This window comes from Mustela erminea, chromosome 12 (genome assembly GCF_009829155.1).
Source record: "Mustela erminea isolate mMusErm1 chromosome 12, mMusErm1.Pri, whole genome shotgun sequence".
NCBI classification, from domain to species: Eukaryota; Metazoa; Chordata; class Mammalia; order Carnivora; family Mustelidae; genus Mustela; species Mustela erminea.
The window spans coordinates 79076886-79089241 of NC_045625.1; the positions used below are offsets into that span (position 1 = coordinate 79076886).

Below are 12356 nucleotides of genomic sequence, written 5' to 3' on the forward strand. Positions count from 1 at the left end.
AATATTCCCAGGGTTGCTTCTGTACCATTCGAACATGTCTCCATTTACAGAGCCAGTGCTTCTTGGCAAGTTGTGGAGTGTGGGTCCACACCAGAGCACCACACTAAGAGGTGCCTTTGGGAGAATATCGTCTTGAGAAGAGAAAGGATTTCTGTCTAGAGCTGAATATGAGACATCGTGTCTTGGCCAACAGCAAAGTCCTTAATTTTGTGGAATTTGTGAAAATGTGTTCGGCTGGATTCTGCCACTTGCCTCTAGTTGGATATTACTAGTCTTTTCATTTTCATGAGATCAAATAAGATATAAAAATATTCAGTGTTTCCAAATTCCATAGGATATAGGACAATCCTAGTAATATAAGAAAAAAGATGGGTTTAATTTACATTCACATTACCTGTGATGAGGTTAAAAATGTGAGTTCATATTCAAATAATTCACTTCTTAAAACCCATACCTTTCTTTGTTCTCAATATATACATTTAACATTTAAAATATTTTATAACACCAACACATACTTCTCCCAAAAAAACTTTAATCATAATTAAAAAGGAAGAATTTCATGTTGATGAAATAATCTTCAATTATTCAGTATTAATTCAGCGTTCTTACTGCCATATGTATTTTTCTTCATGAAAAACTTGTCAGTTCCTTCAATAATTTTGTTTAGTAAAAGATAAATTATCTGTTACAAATTGCACATGATCATAGTAATTGAGAAGAATCTTAAAATGCTCTAAGAGCTATTTGATAATAAAAGTTTTAAGAAATTGAATCTATTTGTGAACATGGTGATAGCCTTGTTTACTTGTTTTTGATTATGTTAAGGTATTATTAGATGTCTGCTTTGTTTTATTCATGAAGACTTTCTTTAAGAGTTACAAGAGAAAACTAAGCAAGCGTTCAAAATTCTTAGAGATTGCTCAGGAATAGTTATTTCCTCCTGCAAAACATTTGTCTGATAAGCTTTTTAAAGCCAGAATACATAACGACCTGACCACAGTACTGAGGCAAATTTTTACTATTTTTTTTAAAATTTTGAACTATTCTAGTTATTGTGTAGTGCAGATTTTCCCCATGGCACTACCGATCTCATGTCTTTAGTCCACATTTTAAAACCAAATTGCCAGAAGTGTCTGAAAGGCTGTACTTCAGAAAAAAAAAAAAAAAAAAGGCACTTCAGGGCCAAGCTTTTGCTAACACACCAAGCATTAAGAGATGAATCAAGGGCGTACAGAATGCTGAGAGCACCTTTCGCTCTGGAATCAAAGGCACGCCACGAGGAGTCAACATTTTGCCTGAAGTTGCTCTCTCTGGCTCTCCCGTTGCCTGTAATGAAGTAGCTAAAAGGACATTTGGGACAATCCTGGGCCAAGCAGAGCTGTCTCAGATCCACCTAAAGAATCATAGCCAAAAGGAAAAAAAAAAAAAAGATTCTGAGAAATATCTCAATCCAGTTCTCTGTATTTGTCCACAGAGAGTAAAATGTGTGCAGGCACGGCCCACGTTCCTGCGAGTAGAATTTGACATTCAGTCAGTTGCTCCCGGATAGTCTCCAGTAAATTGCCACCCACTCAAACACTGCCTCCGTTGTGATCCCGCCGATGCGAATTTAGGAGTCTGTGGTTCATTAGGGTGCAAATTCCCCAGTTTTGTGTTTGAGGGTTTCCTCAGTTACTCAACGTGGAAGGGTTAGGATGGAATGATGAGAGAGAAAAAGAGGAACAAACCTTTTAAAAATGACCCAAGAAGACTTTTTATAGACACATGCTTCTTCTACCAGCAGTAAGACTCTGACAGGCGGGCATTCCTACGGATACTTTTCCAGCTCAAAGTACGGATTAATACAGAAGTCCTGATATTCTGATTATGTCAATGCCCAGCAAAGTGCCTTCCAGATAACACTTCTGAAAGAAAACTGCTTACAAATGTCATTTATTTATTTATGTTCATACAATGAAGCAAGCAAATCAATAAATGGATATGAAGTATTTGGAGCATTGGGGAAGCCAATATTACACCAATTTTTTGTCATATAACCAATAACATCCCTAGTTTTAGACAAGACACTAAATTGCAAAGACAGCCCTAAATTCCCAGTACCTTTTCCATAAATTCTTTCTTTTAAGAATTAAAAGCATGAGGTATATTTTAAAATCATCCTCCAAATAAAAGAATAAATAAGTAACTTTTTTTTTTAGGTTAAATAAATAGTTTCTCTCTTAGGGACCATTGAGAACAGAGGGTGAAAGGCAAGAAAATGTATTTTAAATATGACATGAAGAGACACGATTATCCTTCAGATAAAATACAAATATTTAAATGAAATAAGGTGTATTATTTATGCAATTCGAACTTAAAGTGTACTCACTCAACTTGGAGATAGCATTTTTTTCCCTTACTGTAACTGTCCACAGGAGAGCCCGCACCACTTTTATTTTTTAGAACAATAACTTGTTTTATCTATTGTCAACATTGGTACATAAAATGCCTGGAGCATATTTTCGAAATCACACAGGGTTCTGTCTTTGAGTTCTGTCCTTACAGATCCCCCAGTTCTAACAATATCATCACGGAATATTAAAATATTCACAGCAAAGGGACACACAAGTTTGAAGGTTGCAGTCAAACTGATAATACTAAGCGATAACACCAGGGTTGTCCCAACATAGGAGCTGACAAGTCAAAAGGGGACATACTGTGCGTTTTCACTCGTAAAAGGTAAAGATTCAGTGCAGCCAGACAGCTGCCTTCCTGTGATCAGAGCTATTACGGAAAGAAAGGATTTTGATTAAGAACGTTCACTTCGCACAGAAGCATATTTGAAAGAAACAATAAGGGAGAAGGTGCCCAATGCACACCTAAAATGTTAATTAATACACCTCCGGAAAGAGGAGCCACTTACGTTTCAGTTACACAGGCAGGGTGAATTCATGAACTTAGTTCAACGTTCCCTTTGGATAGTTGGTGGGCTTCAAAAAAAGGCAGCAATGAAGTCACTTACAGTTTGCAATTCAGCTGTCATGTGGAAGTCTGCAGTAGGTATGAGCAAAATATACAGTGCAGAATATGTGGCTCAATATTATACAGCAAAATCGAACTTTGCAACTGCTTATGCATAATTAACTATCTGGGACTAGCCTGCTCTGGTGTACCACTTTATAGAGCAATAAAAAATTAAACTAAAAATACAGACTCCTAGGTAACTGTGGTCACAGTAAAACTCTGTCTTCCTTTGCAAGCTTATTATTTCCTGAAGCTGTGGCTGACAGCTTCTATGAACACACATTTTTGCATATATTTTGTTTATGTGCGAGCCTTGGCATTTCAGCCATCTCCTGCTGAGGCCCCTTCCTACCATATGCTTCTGTTTTTCTTCATTAGGTGATGTGATCCCTTTTGACTGTTGCATGCGTGTTAAAGGACAGTGGGCTTGGGGGAGAGAAGAAACCGGGCTTTCAGAGCGTGCACGTCAGTTGGCCTTCAGCGGCTCGGCACTGATTGCCTCTGACAAGTGTTGTAGCTACTCGTCCTAATGGATGTCTCTGCTTAAGCAGAGAAGAGGTGAAAAGGATGTAATTTCCAGTGAAAGAAAGCAACATGAACTATTATTTAATTACTGCCTAATATAAAACTCCCTGGGAGTCCCCGTTGATTTATAGTCCGAGCTTCTCCCTTTCTTTATTAATGAACAATCTAGTCTTTTAATGCAGTGCACTTAAGTCGCACCTGTTATTGATAGGGACTTTCCCATACAGAACAAGGCAAACAATCCATTTTGCTACTCTAAGCATATAGGCTTAAGTGCTTTATTTTCTTAAACATAGAACATGCTCTTTCACCCTGTAAAAAAACAAAACAAAACAAAAAAACAAAAACAAAAGACACTCGTGTTAGTGTTACCCAGCTTTATTTTTTCCACTGGTCGAAGTTCGATTTTTTTTTGTTGTTGTTGTTGGTTTTTTTTTTTTTTTTTTTTTTAATTGCTCTGGGTACTGAACTTTTCAACTCTCTGGCTTCTAAGAATCAATTAACATCCTCTTCTCCCCCCTCCCTCCTTCAATCTTCACACCAATAGGGTGCTGAGTTAAGGAGACATAGTTTTTGTTTTGTTTTTTAGCCTCATGCAATTTCTGAATATGCCGAAGCTGATGTTCGTCAGCAGTCCGTCTCCTACACAGAATTCACTGCCCTGCCAGGGGACCTGCAACTTCCAAATCCGAGAGGAAGTAGTAATGCAAACCCGTTCTTCATTGTCAAATGACAGGGTATTTTGCAATCAAGTTGTTTCTATTCGTTTCTTTCATTGGGGGAAACAGTATGGGCAGAAACAAGCTCATGCGATGTTTTGGAATGAAATGCTGTTTCCTTTACACACTGCACTGGCGTGGCCATTCAGAAGAGACCGGGCTGCTCTAAGTAGTAACTGGCTTCTGATCACCTTTAAGTGCATAGTAAGAAGATCATATAATTTGTTTCTTCTATACATGGTTTGTAGGAATTATATTGGTGAAGTTTCTTTTTTTCTTTTTTATTTTTTGCTACTACTTCTATCTGCCTTACCCAGTTTTGCTCAAGGATTATTATCCTTGTGGTATCGAGACATATAGTACTTTATATCATTTATGCAAATATAGATCCAATATTTCACAAAAAGGAACATATTCACTTTATGAAAGTACATTGTGTCTCAGCCATAAGCTCATATGGAGAATAAAACTTTCTGTATTATATATAGTCCATATGTTGACTTCAGTCACCTTTAGGTCCTATTAATTTTTAAGAATTTGTCCTTCATTTTGCTGTATCCTTAGGTAGTCTGCTAAATTCTTGAAAATTGTGGTTTCCTTTTAAATGCAACCAAATTGCTGATTTGGATATTATCAGAAAACAGTTCATACAGTGATGCTACACTCTGATGTTTTCCTACTCTACATTTTTGTGTTCCTGAAAAATATTCCCATCTGCGTCTTTTATTTAAATATGTAGAAAACTGAAACAGATACTCTACAAATGACATTAATACAACTTTATGTTAAAGGCTTATAGATTCTGTTCAGGGTTTTCCCAAAGCTAAATCTCTCACCTTTGATACAGATTCTAATGTTGTTCTTTACAGTAATATAAAGAAATATTATTTTTATCCAATGACTGTCATAAACATAGACCTGTGATTTATATAGGAAGAGTGTTAATGGGTGTGAATGTTATTGTCTATTCACTTTAGAATATTCTTTTACTTGGAAGCAGAGTGTGAGTGTACAGTTTTCGTAAGCAATCCATTTCTTTTTGATTTACTTACATTGCATAAATCAAATATTGACCCTCTTGGAGGAAGAAAGGTTATTTATGTGGCAGTTTCCAAAATGAAATGGTAGCAATGCCAAATGGAATAATTTATGCTCTGTATGCCAATTAAGCATTTTGACTCCTGATCTAAAATTTGATTGTTTGACACTAAGTGTTAAAAATAGGGAGTAGAATTCACCAAATTTTGTCAAGGTGAAATTTTATTTTCAACTGTGCTGTACAATAAAAGAATGTTCTTTCTCTTCTCTAGAATTGTCATTACTATGTGTGAATCACTCAAAAAGCAACACGAAAGTGTTTTCTTTTCTTGTGTAGTCCCTCAAGAAAAGATGAAAAAATTAGAAATTGAATTATAATGTTTTTAATGTAAAATCAATTAAGCTTCATATAGTTCCTGATAATAATATATTAATATTTCTCCCTCTTTATAAGTTTTAGTAGGGAGTGAAGCAAAAACATGATTATGAGAAAAGTAACTGTTCCCTTGTCTCATTTGACAAAAAAAAAAAAAAAACTTCATTCATAATGAGGAACTGGAAGGTTTCATGCTATAGCACAGCATAGAGAAGTAAAAACTGCTGATTACATTCAAGGTCTAAACTTCATCAATAATAGAACTATAAAAAATTTTTAAATTTGGGTCTTTTTCCCAAATAATATTAATTAATCTGATTTGGGAAGCAGGAGATAGAATATTTAAAGGTGCTGCATTTGTTATAGAATTGATCATCCTCTACTTTAAGAATTTTTTGCATGGCTGATGACATTTTACATGTTTAAAAGAAAATTAAATAATGAAATTCTTCTGTGAGGATGAATGCAAAACTGTCTAAATCTTACACATTTGCTAATATAGAAGAAAGTTTATTGCTTAGTTCTGGAAGGAAGAAATTTCCCTTAGGTGATTTGGAAATGTTAATATCCTTTTTGCCTCTACTTTTTTTAAATAATTTTTTTATGAAAGAAACACACACACACAAACACACAACAAAAATAGGATTACTGCAACTGAATTTTAACAGGCTGCAATTAGCCCTCAGGCCAACCCCCTTAGTTTTAAATAGCTAATATGTTTCTAATAAGGAAATTATTACAGAAAAGCTTCAAAAGCTCTTAAGAGATAAAATACTTTAAAAAAATGTTTCTTCCCTCATCCTCATAAACAACAGTAAAATAATGAACATTTTAGGAAAATAGGTGACTTAAATTAGATATTAAGTCTATGGAGTCTCAGAGCGAGTCATCTTTACTCAACTCAGTAAAAATCCTTGACAATATTTTTATGTCTTCAAAGCAAGTTCACATTTCTTCATGAGTACTGTATAAATGATGCAAGGACTCACCCGAAGACAAACATATTAACACACGTCTAATTATCAAAGAATCTTCATGAAACCAAACATACCTTGTTCTCATCCCTGTAATGAGATTTAAAAACCGAGAGAATTTAAACCCCACAAACGTTAAATGAACATTTAAAAAGGTAAAAATGTATTTCTAGAGATACACCAAATGGGATTTGAGTAGTAGCTAAAATAAAACCTTAGGTCTCCAAATGTCTATTTCAATTTGCTCTAATGACCAGAAAGAGTACTGCTGCTCAGAAATTCTGGCGTCACTTTCTTCCAGGGATGCAACATGCATGAAATGTCCATGGATGGAGAAGTAGTGGTCATTTTAGGAGAAGAGACTCCACTTTGAAAATACAGGTACTTTGCAAATCAACAACTATCTCCCCCACCCCCATTTTCAGAGAGCGGCGCTCACTCTCAAAGGGCTCTATAAGCTCTGTGCGTGGAAGACGCAATCCCAAATCCAGAGGAAAACCGTTGAGGTTTACAAACTACTTTTCTTAATCATCAAAAGTACAGGGGGTGGTATTCTTGCTTCATTTGTGGGTCCACTCCCAACTCCAAACAGATCTGAAACCATTACAACGCATGGCAGTTGGTCGATAGTGTGGAAAAACCTCATTTACTGACTGGCCAGACAGTTTTAAAACCTTCAGATTTTTCTAAGTCTAGGTTATTAACTGTCTGACTGTAATCACATCTTCACCATAGGGAGCTTCAAAAGCTTTTCATTTGCATTGAATCAGTTGCCTTCCTCCCTGTCTTTTTTTCCCCCTGGAAATAAGCTTAAATAATTCAACAAACTACACACATGGCTAGTGATTATTGAACCATTCTGAGACACTCGAGGCAAATGGACCATTATGTGGTGGGAATTAAAACTTTTTTCCCAGTCACTGGGAGGGTAGGTATTCATATATACAAATATCTCTCTCTGCAGCACTTCTTCCACACTTTCCATTCTCCTAAAATAATACAAACACCTACGGTTGTGCCCTAACTTTTACTCCCCAGTGCTTTTTCAGCAATTGTTAGGTCAGATAAAGAGCCTTGGGGAGTGCACGGATATTCCAGATTTCTTTGCCCAAGTATGGAGACTAAGTTACTTGAAAAGAAAATACAACACTTTTGAGAGCACAGATGAAGAAGAATAAGTAAATTATTTTAATCATTCTAAACGTTCACCATATTAGATCAAAATATGATGAGGGGTGTTTGGCAACTTGATATGACTTAGCCTTAATTACAAATATTTATATTTTGTTAGGTCTCTGGGTGAAAGTATTTGTGGATATTTTGCACTTACAGCCTCGCAGGCTTTTGAATTATCCCAAACCTAGAGAATTACTTTGTAATTTATCTTGCCATCTGTTTCTGTAGATGTTTGATGAATGAAGATAAAAACTCTAGGCCTTGTCACCCTAAGGTAGAAACTAGGGTTTTATGGTAGATTTTAACAAAGAAAAAATTAATTTAGAAAGAAATAATTTTTATTGATATAGTGCGTTTATTTCTCTAAGCAGATAGCAATAAAAAAGAATAAAAGACAGAAAAATCACATATTTTCATAAAACAATAAATCTTCAATGTAAAATATAGAACATTGCATCACTGTCTTTGACTGCAGACTAGAAAATTTATTGGGAATAGAGTTTTTTTTCTTTAGAGATTAACTTTGAGGACTTAAAGAATGAGTCATACTTCATTGCATAAGACTAATTCAAGTAATTTTTTTAGTAAAGGACTAGTATCAGATATGGTATGTATCCTGACACCAATATTAAGGATATGCCTACACTAGCAATTTCATGTAAGTATCTGTTGTGATTATTTTGTGATTATATACTTATTTATAAACGATTTCAGTTTTTGTGATTTATTTATTATATAGTTTTGCATCCACTTTCCAGCAGCATACAGCATTTGTCCAATTTAAGATACACTTGTCAAACTGTGATGTATATAAAAATAAATGGATGCGACAAAAGACTCATGTGTGTAAAATGAGTGATTAATGGCACCATCTGATGTTCTGTTTCTTGTATCTTTGATCCTCTGATATCTTTTTCCTAATTCTCTAATCTGTTATGAGCCTGATTCATGACTGGCTCTCAACAAATACTTGCTGTTGACTGAACTCAGGTACTTTATTCCTTCTAGGCTGAAAGAACATCAAGCAGTTCAAAGCAATAGAGAATCATATAAGTGTTTTACTGATTACAGTATTTTTATTTAAATACAGGATTTTCAATTATATATTTTATGCTATTATGTCTTTGGTAACTTATCCTTGTGCTTGCTAATTCTTCCTAACAATGACTGCAACAACTTGAGCATCCTAACCACTCTGGCATTATTCCTCTGTTAAAGTCAAAGATTCATGCACCTTTTTAAGTGGTGGTGGGGGGGAGAAGTATGTTATAGACAGCTTTGAGAACTGGATTTTATTTATGTATTCTTTTCCTGAAACATTTATTTTTTTAAAGGTTTATTTATTTTATAGAGAGAGGGAGAAAAAAAAGCATGTGCAATGTGGGGGAGGGGCAGTGGGAGAGTCTACTTCCCCCACTGAGAGAGAAAATCTCAAGCAGACTCTGTGCTGAGTGCAGAGCCTGACGTGGGGCTTAACCTCATAACCTGGAGATCATGACATGAGCAGAAACCAAGAGACCAACACCTAAGCAACCGAGCCACCCAGGTGCCCCTTCATTTGAGATACTTTTTTCAGAGTTCATAGAGCAATGAAATCAACCTATGGAATGCAGATTAAGAGTACCTAATATAAGGGGATCTGTTTACATTGGAGCATTGATTTAAGACAAGTGATGTGACACTATCAACTCTAATGCACAGGATCAGGAGTTGGCGAACTATGACCCTCAAACCAAATCTGGCTGCCACTTGTTTTTATAAATAAAGTTTTATTAGAACAAACTTATCCTATTCATTTACATATTTTATCTGGTTGTTTTCATGCTTAATAGCATTGTTGAGTAGTTGCAACAGAGAGCAAATGGCTGAAATCTACAATAATTATTATATGGCTCTTTACAGAAAACAGTTTAATCAACAGTGGACTAACAATGTAATCTAAATACAGTGAATTTTTTGTGTTATTCAGGAAGACAAGACTCAAACTGAATATGAATTATGAAGATGAATGGATAAAGAAGAAGTGAGATATATGAATACTTACCATTTACACTGATGTGGATGGAACTAGAGGGTATGATGCCGACCAGAGTAAGTCAATCAGAGAAAGACAGTTGTCATATGATTTCACTCATATGTGGAATATAAGAAAGTGCAGAAGATCATAGGGGAAAGGAGGGAAAACTAAATGGGAAGTCATCAGGGAAGGAGAGAAACCATGAGAGACTCTTAACCATAGGAAACAAACTGAGGACTGTTGGAGGGGAGAGAAGGGGGGGTGGAGAGGGTAAGTGGGTGATGGGCATTAAAGAGGGCACATGATGTGATGAGCACTGGGTGTTATATGCAACTAATGAATTATTGAACTCTACATCTGAAACTGATAATGTACTGTATGTTGGCTGATTAAATTTAAATTTTGAAAAGAGTCCAAAGTGCTGTATAAACATAATAGATGATCCCACAAGGATGAGGGGTGCCTCAAATAAAATCATTACTAAATTATCTTGACTTAGAATATTTTGAAATAAAAAAGAATATTAGTATAAATAACTATCTATAAAATATAACCGATTTTGACTTTATAATTGTTTAAATTATAAAAATAACAACTATAATAATATGAGGTACCAATTTACCAGGGACATCAAAATAATATCATGGGCGCCTGGGTGGCTCAGTGGGTTAAGCTGCTGCCTTTGTCTCAGGTCATGATCTCAGGGTCCTGGGATCGAGTCCCGCATCGGGCTCTCTGCTCAGCAGGGAGCCTGCTTCTCTCTCTCTCTCTCTTTCTGCCTGCCTCTCTGTCTACTTGTGATCTCTCTCTGTCAAATAAATAAATAAATAGATCTTTAAAAAAAAATAATATCATACAGTTCAGTATCACATTTGAGAGAATTAACAAAATAATATTTTGCTTTGTTTTTCCCTGGAATGAGACCAAGATGATGAGAATATAGAAAATAATAAAGTTAGAAGAAACCGTTAAGGAAACAAGGATGTTTAGCCTGGAAAAGAAGAGGTGGGAGGGTAATAGAGGAGAGGTAGAGGGAAATGATAACTGTTCTCAAATATTTTAGTCATCTTTGTAGAAGGTGGAGTTTAATTTGTTACCCCAGAAACAGTGGTATGTTGGTAAACTGGTTCTTGGAAGGAAAATAGCCCCATTTGTATGTTTCCCAGTTTTTGTGGTACGAGCCTTCCCATCATGGCTGATTTCAGCTACCTTGGAAGTCACTGAATGAAGAACTGAGAAGAGATGCACCCCGTTGGCTTTCCCAGGCACCTCAAAACCAGCTCCAGCACACCATTGCAGAAGGCGAAGTAAGGCTTAAAACTATAGGGAGGGCTTAAGGGGGTAGGAGAAGAATCAATGAAACAAGATGGGATTGGAGGGAGACAAACCATAAGTGACTCTTAATCTCACAAAACAAACTGAGGGTTGCTGGGAGGAGGGGGTTTGGGAGAGGGGGGTGGGATTATGGACATTGGGGAGGGAATGTGCTTTGGTGAGTGCAATGAAGTGTGTAAACCTGGCGATTCACAGACCTGTACCCCTGGGGATAAAAATATATTATATGTTTATAAAAAATTAAAAATTAAAAATTAAAAAAAAAAAAACTATAGGGAGGAAACATGGCTTACCATAAGAAACTTGCGATAGACTGTAAATTCCTTTTCTGAGACTGTTTAACAGAGGCCTTGCCTGTGCCTTTTAAGTCCACTAATTAACAAAAGCACAGAAGAGTATGTGCTTCCTAAATCCCATGCAACTGTCTATGATTCTGTGATATTTGAAGATTTGCTAAATATTCTCTTAAGCACTTCTGCCATTTTCATTCTGAGATAAAGTTTCAGGTATTATAATCTCATGAGAATAAGGGAGGTATCTGTTGATTTCAAGCCTTCTATAAAAGTCTACAAAATGCTAATTTGATAATAAACTTCTTAAACATAGATATATTCAAAGTTGTCGAAAAACATGAATTTTACACATATCTTTGTATTAACCTATCATTTTATCTCAGGTTAACTCTCTCAAGATACCAAAATTGCATTTATTTCCTTTTGTTGTAAGCATCTTTTTGATATGGAGGGTGTTGTTTGTAAAACCCAAGGAGATAATTGGAGGTAGTGTCTTATACTTGTTTGCCTGTGGCTTCTTGAGGAAAGGCTTTTCAGGAAAATTCCCCAGACATGTCTGAGATGCTATGGGAGAATGCCTAAATATATCATTTATCCATAGGATCTGCTTTCATAGATGACTAAAGAAAAAAACAGTCTCAAGGTCACTTTTCTCTCAAAAATTCAGTTCTACAAAATAAAAAACTAACAAAATAAGACCTATTTCTCACCAAGTTGAAATATTAAAAGTGAGGGCAAGTCTTCACTGGTTTTGTTGGTTTCGCCAATTCCTACATTTTCAGAACTGAATTTTTATTAGGGTAGCCTTGTATGTTGAAGAAGAGCTGGACTCCATGGGATCTAGAAGATCGGAAGATGCGGGAGCACAGCCTTCGTGGGGAAATGTTAGTACCAGTCTCC

The 12356-nt window shown here is 35.7% G+C and overlaps 2 long non-coding RNA genes across 2 annotated transcripts in view; one reads left to right on the forward strand and one right to left on the reverse strand.

Moving 5' to 3' along the window:
- Window positions 1-9877, forward strand: part of LOC116570977 — a 295788-nt gene extending 285911 nt beyond the window's left edge. Inside the window, exon 5 of the long non-coding RNA XR_004277624.1 lies at window positions 9781-9877. This is a non-coding gene — a long non-coding RNA (uncharacterized LOC116570977). The remainder of the gene's footprint in view (window positions 1-9780) is intronic.
- LOC116570978 overlaps window positions 1-12356 on the reverse strand; it is an 82569-nt gene that overhangs the window by 2518 nt on the left and 67695 nt on the right. The window lies entirely within an intron of this gene.